This window comes from Petromyzon marinus, unplaced genomic scaffold (assembly GCF_048934315.1).
Source record: "Petromyzon marinus isolate PM22_M1 ecotype Great Lakes invasive population unplaced genomic scaffold, UKy_Petmar_22M1.pri1.0 PM_G_Scaffold_15, whole genome shotgun sequence".
Taxonomy (NCBI): Eukaryota; Metazoa; Chordata; class Hyperoartia; order Petromyzontiformes; family Petromyzontidae; genus Petromyzon; species Petromyzon marinus.
The window spans coordinates 3,192,056-3,207,882 of NW_027422706.1; the positions used below are offsets into that span (position 1 = coordinate 3,192,056).

The 15,827-nt window shown below is 49.8% G+C and overlaps 1 long non-coding RNA gene across 1 annotated transcript; it reads left to right on the top strand.

Annotated features, from left to right (window-relative positions):
* Positions 1-2,301: 2,301 nt before the first annotated feature.
* On the top strand, positions 2,302-8,346 carry LOC142910746 (uncharacterized). The gene is made up of 3 exons (XR_012933081.1): positions 2,302-2,356; positions 2,658-2,723; positions 8,073-8,346. It is a non-coding gene; the product is annotated as an uncharacterized LOC142910746 (long non-coding RNA).
* The last annotated feature ends 7,481 nt before the right edge of the window (positions 8,347-15,827 follow it).

Below are 15,827 nucleotides of genomic sequence, written 5' to 3' on the forward strand. Positions count from 1 at the left end.
AGTTCTATTTCCGATGGTCTGAAATCCGTTTTAGCTAAAGGTCTAAATTTTGCAGTCACACCTAAACACATACCAGTTAATGATATAATTGCCCAAGTAGACGTTGCTCTCAGGGGCCTGGGTCACATCGCTGCAGACGTAGCAAGATCTGAAATCGCTGCAACCCTCAAAAACGCTAAGATGCCAGCTAGCAACCTCAGCAAAGATGAGCGTTTTGAATTATATAAATTAAAAAAGAGGAATGATATTGTAGTCCTCTCAGCTGACAAAGGCAATGCTACTGTCATCATGGATAAAATAGAATACAACAACAAAATTAAAGAATTACTCGACGATGGTAGTTATACAAAAATAAAAAGAGATCCCACCAACAGCCTCGTCACACAAACCAACAAAATAATTTCTGATTCAACCACATTAATTGATCAATCTAAACAGTTTTCGTTGAAACCTTCTGCTGCCAGGCCACCAAGATTATACGGCTTACCAAAAATACATAAAGTTGATACACCTCTTCGTCCCATAGTCTCTACTATCAGCTCCCCCACCTACAAACTAGCTCGTTTTTTGTCTGAAATCCTGCGTCCTTTCACTGGAAAGACCACCTCTGCGGTACAAAATTCTACTCACCTGGTATCGACAATCAAGGGTATTTCCCTGTCCCCAGACGACCTGCTTGTCAGTTTTGATGTAGTTTCCTTATTCACCAAGGTTCCTGTACCTGACACCATTGCAATCATTGAAGACTTGGTTCATCAAGGACTAAACACTGAGGTACCCCCCCTGGTGAGACACTGTTTAACCAATACATACTTCACTTGGAATGGAACTTTCTACAAACAAACTGAGGGCACCCCAATGGGCTCCCCCCTTTCTCCAGTTATAGCTAACATTTTCATGGAGAAACTTGAGACTGACGCCATCCAGACTGCCACTCTGCGCCCAACCTTATGGAAGAGGTACGTGGATGACACTTTTGTCATCTGGCCACATGGCCGGCTTGCTCTAGACCAATTCTTCGACCACATCAATTCCATACACCCAGCCATCAGATTTACCATGGAAGTCGAAATAGATGGCAAGATACCTTTTTTGGATGTCCTAATTAAAAAGAGACCTGATGGTTCAATGAGCCACTCTGTCTACAGGAAAGCTACCCATACGGATGCTTATCTGAAACCGGATTCCCACCACCATCCATCACAGAAGAATTCTCTCATCAAGACTCTGTATCATAGAGCCCAATGCATATCCGACCAGGAACACATAAGCAGTGAACTCAAGCACGTACACCAAGCTCTTAGGGCTAATGGTTACTCCGACTATACAATCCGCAAAGCTATCACTCAAACCATGAAGAAGAACCCTCTTGAGGAGCCTTTCAGAACCATCACTTTACCCTACATTGCTGGGATCACAAAAAAGATCTCCAAAATCTTGAATAAACACAAGATCCAGGTCCGTTTCAACACATTACATAAAATCCGTGATCTGGTTCCATCTGTAAAAGATGTGATTCCGGACATACAATACCCTGGTGTCTACAAACTAAGTTGCCTCTGTGGTAGTAGTTACATTGGAGAAACCAAACGCCATATGTCTCGGACCGCATTCGTGAACATAAAGCAGACCTTAAATACGGTAGGACCAACACCTCGGCCGTAGCAGATCATTGTTCTAATTCAGTAGGCTCACATGCCATTGACTTTTCCAAGACAGAGGTTCTTTGTAAGCCATCTGGCTTCCATGAGAGATTCGTTCATGAGGCTATCCACATATACAAGCACAGAGACAATTTCAACCGAGAAGATGGATTCTATCTTAGCAATCATTGGAAAGATTTGATAAACCATTTCAGTTCTTAATTGATTGTGCACGCTTACAGTGGCTTTCAGACAGCATACATTATAAAAAAAATTTCGTCTCCCCCCTCCTCTTTTAAAAAAATATAGATGGACTAGTCCTGGGCAAACTGCCAAATCGCTGCGCGTGGCGCTAACGGGTTTTTTATAAATAAATAAATGCGCCGTTTAAAAATAAATTTATGCAAACCAACACACCTGAAGATGACCGTTTGAGTTATGGTCGAAACGTCATGAGAATTTTTTTATTGTTTTATATATATTTTATTATTTCGTTGTTTCTCTTCAACGTGACTTTACCGAAAAAACTAAGAATATGAATTACTGCAGTCACGAAAGCTTTAAATCAAAATATAATTTATTCAGTTAGAGAGCCGCTCATTATGGGAGGGGCGTATCTCTTACCCCGGAAGTTACGTCATGTTACCTGCTTACACGCGTGACGTCGCGAGGTAACAGGAGGCCGCCGATCCGCGCTTGCACTGAAATCCGAGGTGAGAAATTCTCATGGTGGTGGTGGTCGTTGTGGTGGTGGTTGTGGTTGTTGTTTACCAAGGTAGAGCCTCTCTCTCTCGTAGGGATGTCAGTTGAGTAGCAGCGAGCATGGGAATCGATGTCCAGGTTGGAACTTTAAAACGCGGGGCCTAGCCATGCGGGGCCTTGCCTCCTGCCCTCGCCTGATTGCATTCACTTTAATTATCTCACTTAAGTTTAATTTGTCTTCACCCGGCTCGCCACTTTGTAACTTTGTTTTATTGTCAATATTCACGCAGTTTTTATTTTCTTTTTCACCAGGCCAAGCCCGCGTGAGCTGCTATACCGCTCTTGTTATCAGAAGCGACCTGCCCACAACAACACAAGGTGAGGCTTTGTCAACGTGTGTGAATGTTTTGACTTAAAACTTTGGTGACTGCAGGAATTAATATTCTTGGTTCTTTCGGTAAAGTCACGTAGATAGAAAATTAAATGAAAATAACAATAAAAATAAATGTAAATAAAGCAAAAAAACTCACGTCGTTTTGATCGCAACACAAGTAGTCTTTATTTAATGTAATTGTATTATCAGTTATTGTTATTTTCTATCTACGTAACTTTACTGAAAGAAACAAGAATACGTGTGTCAATGTCTATCGGTCAAAGACGCTAAACGGAGTGACGCGCAAACTCCAAATATACAGCAGGCGTCAGGGTCGGAATCGAACCCACGACTTCCTGTATACCAGGTGAGGTAGTTAACATCACACCACGGAGAGAGACACGCAAACTCCAGTTAACCTCAGCTATGTTCATTGATCCTCAATTAATTACTTGGTGGAGTGAGGAAGCATTCATGCCAAGCAGATGAAGGTGGCCAGGCGTGATTCTAGACACGCCACCGCCTGTTTACCCAGTGACAGTGTACAGTTTGTGTTTGCAGTAACGTCTATTAACTCTGTTGAACACGGAGGTTATAGCGTAACAATAGTTTACTTTTGTTTTCCTCTGGAACTCTTTATAAGAATAGAAACAGGAAGTTAACACAGTACGCACATGCAGCTGAAATCAGAACTGTTCATCCCAGCATTTAAGGACATCTGAGCCTGGATTCACACCTCTAAGTTGCGATTGAACATTAATTTATGCATAACACAAATAGTATTGTTTTCAACACCCTTTGCTATGTCAGCTGAATTTAGCTGCAGTCACGAAAGCTTTAAATCAAAATGTATATTCATATTCTTGGTTCTTTCGGTAAAGTCACGTTGAAGGGAAACAATAAAATAATATATATAAAACAATAAAATGCATATTTTATTATATATTTGTTATTATAAAAATGTATTACAAAATATATAATAAAATAATAAAACAAAATAATACAATATATTTTATTGTTTCCCTTCAACGTGGTGCCTTCACCGAAAGAACCAAGAATATGAATCGCCGCAGTCACGAAAGCTTTAAATCAAAACTTTCTCAATCTCCGTTAAGCAACGCGAGAAACATCGTCGCCAAACCGCCGGCAACAACGTCGCCAATCCTTTACTTTGTGCACACGTCACGATGCCACGTGCACACGCGTTGTGTACACATCATGATGCCACGTGTACGCGTCACGATGCCACGTGCACACGTCACGATGCCACGTGCACACGTCACGATGCCACGTGCACACGTCACGATGCCACGTGCACACGTCACGATGCCACGTGCACACGCGTTGTGTACACGTCACGATGCCACGTGCGCGCGCGTTGTGTACACGGAACCGCCCCCATTACCCGCCGGGTAGGTGGCTACGAGTTTGCTGGAATGCTCGACGACCCTCGCCGCTCGTTCCCCGAGCTCCTTGGCCCGCCACCCAGTGGCGTGGGCTCCGTGGCGAGACCTTTGACGCCCACTTGTGCTGTGGCCGAAACGTCGTGATTTTTTATTGTTTTATTTTTTTTTACCCACGTGACTTTACCGAATAGAACCAAAGAGCGTGGATCCTCGCGGTCAACGAAAGCTTCCAATCTAGAATTGATAGCCTCTACGGGGAGGGTTTTCACCTATCTGTTAGAGCTTTTAACAGACAACGGGACAAGAAGTCACCTGATGAAGGCCGCTTGTGTTGTGGCCGAAACGTCGTAATTTTTTATTGTTTTATTTTTTTTACCTGCGTGACTTTACCGAATAGAACCAAAGAGTGTGTGGATCCTCGCGGTCACTAAATCTTCAAATCTAGAATTTTTTTGCTCGTCTGCTTCGGCACCGTCGCCGCGGTACGTCGGGACTCGCGAGCGCGCCACGCCGCCCCACGGTTTGTTATTTAGGGTCGCGTTCCTTAATATTTGTTGTTTGAGTAAGCCTCGAGATTTATTGTTTTTCCCCCAATCGTTGACGCGGTTTCAACACCATTCTCGAATTTGCGCGGCGCTCTGGTTTTGTGCGCGCGGGCGCGTCGAAGGATTATCGACTTATTTCCACGTCAGCCAAAGTTTCCACAGCCGCGTGATTTGCAACGTTCCGCGTGTACGAGCTTGTCGCCGCGATCGCACGTTTGCCGCTGCGCGATTCGTCCGAAACGCTAAAATAAACAACCGCCGGATGAACCGATAGCGCGTACATCACTCATTCGCTCACTCATCCACTAACATCCAACATCGGGGCCGGATTCGGGCGTGGGGGGGTGGCTTCAGGAGCTGCAGCCCAGGGGCCTCGTCCAGCTGAAGCGCCTCCAGAGGCGAAGTGAAAAGTGATTTCAGTTGCGCATGCTGAATTTTATTCGTCGTTAGCCTTGTAACAAAAAATATACATTTTATTTTTCTTTAACTTTGTTTTCCTTATTCTTAGCTCTTTTGGTAAAGTCACGTTGAAGGGAAACAATAAAATAATAAAATATATAAAGTCACGTTGAAGGGAAACAATAAAATAATAAAATATATATAAAGTCACGTTGAAGGGAAACAATAAAATAATACAATATATATAAAACAATAAAATATTGTTTTATATAAAACAATAAAATATTGTTTTATATATCTTTTATTGTTTCCCTTCAACGTGACTTTACCGAAAGAGCTAAGAATATGAATTACTGCAGTCACGAAAGCTTTAAATCAAAATGTTTAAACGTGTATGCAGTCGGCGGCGTTTCGGGCAATGACTCTTTTAATTGTGCGTAAAAATAAAAGGCGCGAGCGATGGGAGTTGGGGCACGATGGGAAACGCCAGCGGGGTTGACAATCTCTCTGCTGCTCGTGTTGAGGGAAGTTCGTCTGGCTGCTTTGACATTTACTGATGACGTCCGGCTGCATCAGAGGCTCAAATGGCATACATTGTCCTTGACAACAACAAAAATCCATTTCAACTTACACGTAATTATATTAATATTTCCTCCCTTGCAGGTTTGCACTCATTTTATAAAGAGACGTATATACGCACACACGTACGTGTGGGGTGAAACGTTCCCCGGGGGAATACAGGAATGCCTTCAGATGCGTCAGCTGTGATTTCACTCCATTCCCGTGTTCCACATTAAAGAGAGAGACGTCCCTGTAGGATCGTGGTGTGTGGCTGTGGACCAATCTTAGCACGCAAACTCGACAACAAAATAACACAATAAAATTCTCACGATGTTTCGGCCACAACGCAAGCGGCCGTCTTCAGGTGAAAGGTACAGACCTAACGGGACGACAGACATTGAAGCTCTGTCGTCCCGACAGTTCTGTACCTTTCACCTGAAGACGGCCGCTTGCGTTGTGGCCGAAACGTCGTGAGAATTTGATTGTGTTATTTTATTATTTTATTCTCATTCTACGTGGTGACCTTACCGAAAAAATCAAAGAAGATGAATCATTGCAGTCACGAAAGCTTTAAATCGAAATTTAAACTCGACGTTTTAATTTAGGCAGGAATTCTGGAAAGGTTGCAACAACCGGGGGAGAGTAAACCACCCCAGGTGGCTGTGGTTGCAGGCCCGTTTGATCGCCTACGCTCAACGTTACGAGAGAGAGATATAAAAAAAAGCATTGAACATTAATTCACCCGATTCCAATTGCACGCACGAGAACCCAAATTCAAACGGCCGCGGCGAACGTCGCGCACTAGCGGCACCTGGGCCCTGCGGCACGATGAGACAGATTACTTGTGGGGAGACAGCCGTCGTGTGAAACCGATCTTAGAAAACCTCGCAAAGAGGGCACCACCACAACGCGCCCCGCCGAGGCGTTCACGAGCGGCTTCGCGTCGCGACGCGCGTTGTTGTTGATTGTGCGGTTGTTGTTGTTGATTGTGCGGTTGTTGTTGATTGTGCGGTTGTTGTTGATTGTGCGTTTGTTGTTGTTGTTGATTGTGCGGCTGTGGTTGGGGTGGTGACGTCGCCGTGCTCCTGGCGAAGGGGAGCGGTGGTGTAGCAGTCAGCGCGCTGCGCTACGAACCTGCCAACCCGAGTTCGATTCCCGCTTGCGGCCAATGCCAGTGAATATTATTATTTTTTAATTCTAGATTTGAAGCTTTCATGACTGCAAGGATCCATACTCTTTGGTTATATTCGGTAAAGTCACGTAGGCAAAAAATAAAATAACAAAATAAAATAACATTATTATCCGAACCGGGAACCTGTACTTTTCCCAGGTCCCGGTTCGGATAAAAAAAAGGGGCTTAAGGCCATCCTCCTAAAACGCCTAACTTGGCGATCATGGTATTGTTGTATATCTGGAGGTGAGTTGCCCTGAACCGCCCATGTGCACGGCGAAGGCTTATTATTATGTAACACATTTTCTGCATCTCGCAAGGCAGGGTACTGCTGTTGTGCGACGGGCAAATTCTTCAACGGGACACCTGTCAGGTGATTTACTTATTTTTTGAGGCTGGCATACATACGGGCACAAGCACAACGCTATTTAAGACGGGCAGTTCAGGGCGAAAATGTTTCCATAAATTACAGGCACCACACTGTGAATATGCAAAGCGCGGCCTATACCACACGTACAATTGACATACTTTCCAGTTGCTTATTTAGTGATTTAAAATATAATCAGTTGAGCGTAGCGGCGTATACGCAGCTTACACAAAGTGATGCCAGAGTTTCATGGGAAATTCTCTGCGGTCTTTGCCAAAGGTGGAGGCAGTTCACGACTTACATTGGCCACAGCTGAAAGGCTACAACGGGGTGACCCTGTTACGTGTAAGATTGGCCTGCGATTAAATTTAAACATCATAAATAAATCAACGATCAAATTCACTGCTGGATGAAGGCCTCAAGCCACCGCCACCACTTCTCACGATTGTGCCGATGCAACGATCAACCCACAGCACGTGAGCTGATTTCATCATCTTCTTTGGTTCTTTCGGTAAAGTCACGTAGAATGAGAATAAAGTAATTAAATAAAACAATAAAATTCTCACGACGTTTCGGCCACAACACAAGTGGCCTTCTTCAGGTGAAAGGAACAAATATGTCGGGACAGAGCTGCAATGAACGCTGCTAAGCTTCGCAACGTCTTTTAAGCCGGTTGAGAGAAGTGAGGCACCTTGGCAAAGGGGTTTACTTATCAAACAGGAGAATTTAGCATTGAAACAGTTGAGGGATTAGCTTGTGACTGGTCACAGAAACAGGTATCTTAAAGTGATTTCATCACCTTTATTATGAATGATTTCATCGCTTCGGCTCCACTCGGAGGCATCTCGTTTCTTGGCTTCCACTCCGTCAAGTGTCCTTGAATGTTGGTCATGAAACCCTTCCAGTGATGTGTCCTGGGGAAGCTCTACCAGCTCCGCCTCTTGATGGAGCATAGCGGAGAGAACCGCGGCTACGCGTTCGCTACCTACGCGACGCTCGCCCAAGCCACGGATGCCGTCAAGAAACTCAACAAATTAGAGATCCGTCCCGGACGCCATGCGTCGTCTGTCTCTGTGTGTGGTGTGTGGTGTGTGTGTGTGGGGTGTGTGTGTGTGTGTAGGGTGTGTGTATGTGGGGTGTGTATGGTGTGTGTGTGTGGGGTGTGTGTGTGGCGTGTGTGGTGTGTGTGTGGGGTGTGTGTGTAGGGTGTGTGTGTGGGGTGTGTGTGTGTGTGTAGGATGTGTGTGTGGGGGGTGTGTGTGTGTGGGGTGTGTGTGTGTGTGGGGGGTGTGTGTGTGTGGGGGGGGGTGTTGTGTGGGGTGTGTGTGTGGTGTGTGTGTGTGTGGGGTGTGTGTGTGTGGGGGGTGTGTGGGGTGTGTGTGTGTGGAGGGGGTGTTGTGTGGGGTGTGTGTGTGGTGTGTGTGTGTGTGTGGGGTGTGTGTGTGTGGGGTGTGTGTGTGTGGGGGGTGTGTGGGGTGTGTGTGTGTAGGGTGTGTGTGGTGTGTGTGTAGGGTGTGTGTGTAGGGTGTGTGTGTGTAGGGTGTGTGTGTGGGGTGTGTGTGTGTGGGGTGTGTGTGTGGTGTGTGTGTGGGGTGTGTGTGTGGGGTGTGTGTGGGGGGTGTGTGTGTGTGGGGTGTGTGTGGGGTGTGTGTGTGTGGGGGGGGGGTGTGTGTGTGGGGTGTGTGTGTGTGGGGTGTGTGTGTGAGGTGTGTGTGAGGTGTGTGTGTGTGAGGGGTGTGTGTGTGGGGTGTGTGGTGTGTGTGTGGGGTGTGTGTGTGGTGTGTGTGTGTGGGGTGTGTAGTGTGTGTGGGGTGTGTGGTGTGTGTGTGTGTGGTGTGTGTGGGGGGTGTGTGTGTATGTGTGGGGGGTGTGTGTGTGTGGGGGGTGTGTGTGTGGGGTGTGTGTGTGTGGGGGGTGTGTGTGTGTGGGGTATGTGTGTGTGTGGGGTGTGTGTGTGTGTGGGGGGTGTGTGTGTGTGTGGGGTGTGTGTGTGTGGGGTGTGTGTGTGAGGTGTGTGTGAGGTGTGTGTGTGTGTGAGGGGTGTGTGTGTGGGGTGTGTGGTGTGTGTGTGGGGTGTGTGTGTGGTGTGTGTGTGTGGGGTGTGTGGTGTGTGTGTGTGGGGTGTGTGTGGTGTGTGTGGGGGGTGTGTGTGTATGTGTGGGGGGTGTGTGTGTGTGGGGGGTGTGTGTGTGGGGTGTGTGTGTGTGGGGGGTGTGTGTGTGTGGGGTATGTGTGTGTGTGGGGTGTGTGTGTGTGGGGTGTGTGTGTGTGGGCTGTGTGGCTGGGTGTGTGGGCTGTGTGTGTGGCTGTGTGTGTGGGCTGTGTGTGTATGCTGTGTGTGTGCTGTGTGTGTGTGTATGCTGTGTGCAGGTTGTGTGTGTATGCTGTGTGCGGGTTGTGTGTGTGGGCTGTGTGTATGCTGTGTGTGTAGGCTGTGTGTGGGTTGTGTGTGTGGGCTGTGTCTATGCTGTGTGTGTGCATGTGCTGTGTGCGTGTATTCTGTGTGTGCTACATGTTGTGTGACGTGTGTGTGTTGTAGGCTGTGTGTGTGTCTATGCTGTGTGTGTGTCTATGCTGTGTGTGTGTCTATGCTGTGTGTGTCTGTGTGTGTGTCTGTGTGTGTCTGCGTGTGTGTGTCAGTGTGGGGAGCGGTGGTGTAGCGGTTAGCGCTACGCTGCGCTATGAACCCGGCGAACCAGGTTCGATTCCCGCTCACGGCCAACACCGGTGACGACTATCTTAACCGGTCCTGGGCTCCCTCCTAGATCGACTCAGCCTCAAATGAGTACCTGGTGCGGTGTGTGGTAAACATCGCCACTGGGGAGACAAAGGCGGTCGGGCGTGGTGCTGGCCACCCACCCCCTCGTGTACCGTTCCGGCCTTCATAGGTGCTCGCTAACAGCACTTGCCCCTACAGGTTTTAAACAACTGTGGTACGACTTTGAACGCGAGTTGTATCTTTCTCTCTTTATCTATATATATTAAGCCAGTCTTAATGTTTGTAGCGATGGCACATGCATGAATTGTTGATACCCCCCCCCCCAGCCTCCACCTAGCCCCCCCCTCTCCTCCCCAAGCCCCCCCCAAGCCCCCCCCTCCCCGCTCCCCCCCGTCTTTCGTGCTGTCACTTTGTGCTGATGGAGTAAAAATATGAAACTGAAAATGGAGCCGAGACTCGCGTTTAGTTGATGGGGTGGGTGGCGTGGGTGGGTGGTTGAGTGGGTGAGTGAGTGGACGAGTGGATGGGTGGGTGGGTCGGTCGGTGGGTGGGTGAGTGGGTGATTGTATGGGTGAGTGGATGGGTGAGTGGATGGGTGAGTGGGTGCATGGGTGAGTGAGTGACTGAGTAGGTGGGTGAGTGACTGAGTGAGTGGGTGAGTGACTGAGTGGGTGAGTGACTGAGTGAGTGGGTGAGTGACTGAGTGAGTGGGTGAGTAACTGAGTGAGTGACTGAGTGAGTGGGTGAGTGACTGAGTGAGTGGGTGAGTGACTGAGTGAGTGGGTGAGTGACTGAGTGGGTGAGTGAGTGGGTGGATGGGTGAGTGGGTGGATGGGTGGGTGAGTGAGTGGGTGGATGGGTGAGTGACTGAGTGGGTGACTGGGTGAGTGACTGGGTGGGTGAGCGAGTGAGTGGGTGGGTGAGTGACTGAATGAGTGGGTGAGTGACTGAGTGAGTGGGTGGGTGACTGAGTGAGTGGGTGAGTGAGTGGGTGAGTGGGTGAGTGACTGAGTGACTGAGTGAGTGGGTGAGTGACTGAGTGAGTGGGTGAGTGACTGAGTGACTGAGTGAATGGGTGAGTGGGTGAGTGACTGAGTGAGTGGGTGAGTGACTGAGTGACTGAGTGAATGGGTGAGTGGGTGAGTGACTGAGTGAGTGGGTGAGTGACTGAGTGAGTGACTGAGTGAGTGGGTGAGTGACTGAATGAGTGGGTGAGTAACTGAGTGAGTGGGTGAATGACTGAGTGAGTGGGTGAGTGACTGAGTGAGTGGGTGACTGAGTGAGTGACTGAGTGATTGGGTGAGTGACTGAATGAGTGCGTGAGTGACTGAGTGGGTGACTGAGTGAGTGACTGAGTGAGTGGGTGTGTGACTGAGTGAGTGTGTGAGTGACTGAGTGAGTGGGTGGGTGACTGAGTGGGTGAGTGACTGAGTGGGTGATTGAGTGACTGAGTGGGTGACTGAGTGGGTGAGTGACTGAGTGGGTGGGTGACTGAGTGAGTGGGTGGATGGGTGAGTGACTGAGTGGGTGACTGGGTGAGTGACTGGGTGGGTGAGTGACTGAATGAGTGGGTGAGTGACTGAGTGAGTGGGTGGGTGACTGAGTGAGTGGGTGAGTGAGTGGGTGAGTGGGTGAGTGACTGAGTGACTGAGTGAGTGGGTGAGTGACTGAGTGAGTGGGTGAGTGACTGAGTGACTGAGTGAATGGGTGAGTGGGTGAGTGACTGAGTGAGTGGGTGAGTGACTGAGTGACTGAGTGAATGGGTGAGTGGGTGAGTGACTGAGTGAGTGGGTGAGTGACTGAGTGAGTGACTGAGTGAGTGGGTGAGTGACTGAATGAGTGGGTGAGTAACTGAGTGAGTGGGTGAATGACTGAGTGAGTGGGTGAGTGACTGAGTGAGTGGGTGACTGAGTGAGTGACTGAGTGATTGGGTGAGTGACTGAATGAGTGCGTGAGTGACTGAGTGGGTGACTGAGTGAGTGACTGAGTGAGTGGGTGTGTGACTGAGTGAGTGTGTGAGTGACTGAGTGAGTGGGTGGGTGACTGAGTGGGTGAGTGACTGAGTGGGTGATTGAGTGACTGAGTGGGTGACTGAGTGGGTGAGTGACTGAGTGGGTGGGTGACTGAGTGAGTGGGTGAGTGAGTGGGTGGGTGGGTGACTGAGTGAGTGAGTGAGTGACTAAGTGAGTGGGTGGGTGACTGAGTGAGTGGGTGAGTGACTGAATGAGTGGGAGAGTGACTGAGTGAGTGACTGAGTGAGTGGGTGAGTGACTGAGTGAGTGGGTGAGTGACTGAGTGAGTGGGTGAGTGACTGAGTGGGTGAGTGAGTGGGTGGATGGGTGAGTGGGTGGATGGGTGGGTGAGTGAGTGGGTGGATGGGTGAGTGACTGAGTGGGTGACTGGGTGAGTGACTGGGTGGGTGAGCGAGTGAGTGGGTGGGTGAGTGACTGAATGAGTGGGTGAGTGACTGAGTGAGTGGGTGGGTGACTGAGTGAGTGGGTGAGTGAGTGGGTGAGTGACTGAGTGACTGAGTGAGTGGGTGAGTGACTGAGTGAGTGGGTGAGTGACTGAGTGACTGAGTGAATGGGTGAGTGGGTGAGTGACTGAGTGAGTGGGTGAGTGACTGAGTGACTGAGTGAATGGGTGAGTGGGTGAGTGACTGAGTGAGTGGGTGAGTGACTGAGTGAGTGACTGAGTGAGTGGGTGAGTGACTGAATGAGTGGGTGAGTAACTGAGTGAGTGGGTGAATGACTGAGTGAGTGGGTGAGTGACTGAGTGAGTGGGTGACTGAGTGAGTGACTGAGTGATTGGGTGAGTGACTGAATGAGTGCGTGAGTGACTGAGTGGGTGACTGAGTGAGTGACTGAGTGAGTGGGTGTGTGACTGAGTGAGTGTGTGAGTGACTGAGTGAGTGGGTGGGTGACTGAGTGGGTGAGTGACTGAGTGGGTGATTGAGTGACTGAGTGGGTGACTGAGTGGGTGAGTGACTGAGTGGGTGGGTGACTGAGTGAGTGGGTGAGTGGGTGGATGGGTGAGTGACTGAGTGGGTGACTGGGTGAGTGACTGGGTGGGTGAGCGAGTGAGTGGGTGGGTGAGTGACTGAATGAGTGGGTGAGTGACTGAGTGAGTGGGTGGGTGACTGAGTGAGTGGGTGAGTGAGTGGGTGAGTGGGTGAGTGACTGAGTGACTGAGTGAGTGGGTGAGTGACTGAGTGAGTGGGTGAGTGACTGAGTGACTGAGTGAATGGGTGAGTGGGTGAGTGACTGAGTGAGTGGGTGAGTGACTGAGTGAATGGGTGAGTGGGTGAGTGACTGAGTGAGTGGGTGAGTGACTGAGTGAGTGACTGAGTGAGTGGGTGAGTGACTGAATGAGTGGGTGAGTAACTGAGTGAGTGGGTGAATGACTGAGTGAGTGGGTGAGTGACTGAGTGAGTGGGTGACTGAGTGAGTGACTGAGTGATTGGGTGAGTGACTGAATGAGTGCGTGAGTGACTGAGTGGGTGACTGAGTGAGTGACTGAGTGAGTGGGTGTGTGACTGAGTGAGTGTGTGAGTGACTGAGTGAGTGGGTGGGTGACTGAGTGGGTGAGTGACTGAGTGGGTGATTGAGTGACTGAGTGGGTGACTGAGTGGGTGAGTGACTGAGTGGGTGGGTGACTGAGTGAGTGGGTGAGTGAGTGGGTGGGTGGGTGACTGAGTGAGTGAGTGACTAAGTGAGTGAGTGGGTGACTGAGTGAGTGGGTGAGTGACTGAATGAGTGGGAGAGTGACTGAGTGAGTGACTGAGTAAGTGGGTGGGTGAGTGAGTGGGTGAGTGAGTGACTGAGTGAGTGGGTGGGTGACTGAGTGAGTGGGTGAGTGACTGAATGAGTGGGTGAGTGAGTGACTGAGTGAGTGGGTGAGTGACTGAGTGAGTGGGTGGGTGGGTGACTGAGTGAGTGGGTGGGTGACTGAGTGAGTGGGTGAGTGAGTGACTGAGTGAGTGGGTGAGTGACTGAATGAGTGGGTGAGTGACTGAATGAGTGGGTGGGTGACTCAGTGGGTGAGTGACTGAGTGGGTGATTGAGTGACTGAGTGGGTGACTGAGTGGGTGGGTGACTGAGTGAGTGAGTGACTGAGTAAGTGGGTGGGTGAGTGAGTGAGTGGGTGAGTGAGTGGGTGAGTGACTGAGTGAGTGACTGAGTGAGTGGGTGAGTGACTGAATGAGTGGGTGAGTAACTGAGTGAGTGGGTGAATGACTGAGTGAGTGGGTGAGTGACTGAGTGAGTGGGTGACTGAGTGAGTGACTGAGTGATTGGGTGAGTGACTGAATGAGTGCGTGAGTGACTGAGTGGGTGACTGAGTGAGTGACTGAGTGAGTGGGTGTGTGACTGAGTGAGTGTGTGAGTGACTGAGTGAGTGGGTGGGTGACTGAGTGGGTGAGTGACTGAGTGGGTGATTGAGTGACTGAGTGGGTGACTGAGTGGGTGAGTGACTGAGTGGGTGGGTGACTGAGTGAGTGGGTGAGTGGGTGGATGGGTGAGTGACTGAGTGGGTGACTGGGTGAGTGACTGGGTGGGTGAGCGAGTGAGTGGGTGGGTGAGTGACTGAATGAGTGGGTGAGTGACTGAGTGAGTGGGTGGGTGACTGAGTGAGTGGGTGAGTGAGTGGGTGAGTGGGTGAGTGACTGAGTGACTGAGTGAGTGGGTGAGTGACTGAGTGAGTGGGTGAGTGACTGAGTGACTGAGTGAATGGGTGAGTGGGTGAGTGACTGAGTGAGTGGGTGAGTGACTGAGTGAATGGGTGAGTGGGTGAGTGACTGAGTGAGTGGGTGAGTGACTGAGTGAGTGACTGAGTGAGTGGGTGAGTGACTGAATGAGTGGGTGAGTAACTGAGTGAGTGGGTGAATGACTGAGTGAGTGGGTGAGTGACTGAGTGAGTGGGTGACTGAGTGAGTGACTGAGTGATTGGGTGAGTGACTGAATGAGTGCGTGAGTGACTGAGTGGGTGACTGAGTGAGTGACTGAGTGAGTGGGTGTGTGACTGAGTGAGTGTGTGAGTGACTGAGTGAGTGGGTGGGTGACTGAGTGGGTGAGTGACTGAGTGGGTGATTGAGTGACTGAGTGGGTGACTGAGTGGGTGAGTGACTGAGTGGGTGGGTGACTGAGTGAGTGGGTGAGTGAGTGGGTGGGTGGGTGACTGAGTGAGTGAGTGACTAAGTGAGTGAGTGGGTGACTGAGTGAGTGGGTGAGTGACTGAATGAGTGGGAGAGTGACTGAGTGAGTGACTGAGTAAGTGGGTGGGTGAGTGAGTGGGTGAGTGAGTGACTGAGTGAGTGGGTGGGTGACTGAGTGAGTGGGTGAGTGACTGAATGAGTGGGTGAGTGAGTGACTGAGTGAGTGGGTGAGTGACTGAGTGAGTGGGTGGGTGGGTGACTGAGTGAGTGGGTGGGTGACTGAGTGAGTGGGTGAGTGAGTGACTGAGTGAGTGGGTGAGTGACTGAATGAGTGGGTGAGTGACTGAATGAGTGGGTGGGTGACTCAGTGGGTGAGTGACTGAGTGGGTGATTGAGTGACTGAGTGGGTGACTGAGTGGGTGGGTGACTGAGTGAGTGAGTGACTGAGTAAGTGGGTGGGTGAGTGAGTGAGTGGGTGAGTGAGTGGGTGAGTGACTGAGTGAGTGGGTGAGTGACTGAGTGAGTGGGTGAGTGAGTGAGTGACTGAGTGGGTGACTGAGTGAGTGGGTGAGTGACTGAGTGGGTGAGTGACTGAGTGGGTGACTGAGTGAGTGAGTGATTGGGTGAGTGAGTGACTGAGTGGGTGAGTGAGTGACTGAGTGGGTGAGTGGGTGACTGAGTGAGTGGGTGAGTGAGTGACTGAGTGAGGTGGGTGACTGAGTGAGTGGGTGAGTGACTGAATGGGTGACTGAGTGAGTGGGTGAGTGAGTGGGTGGGTGAGTGAGTGAG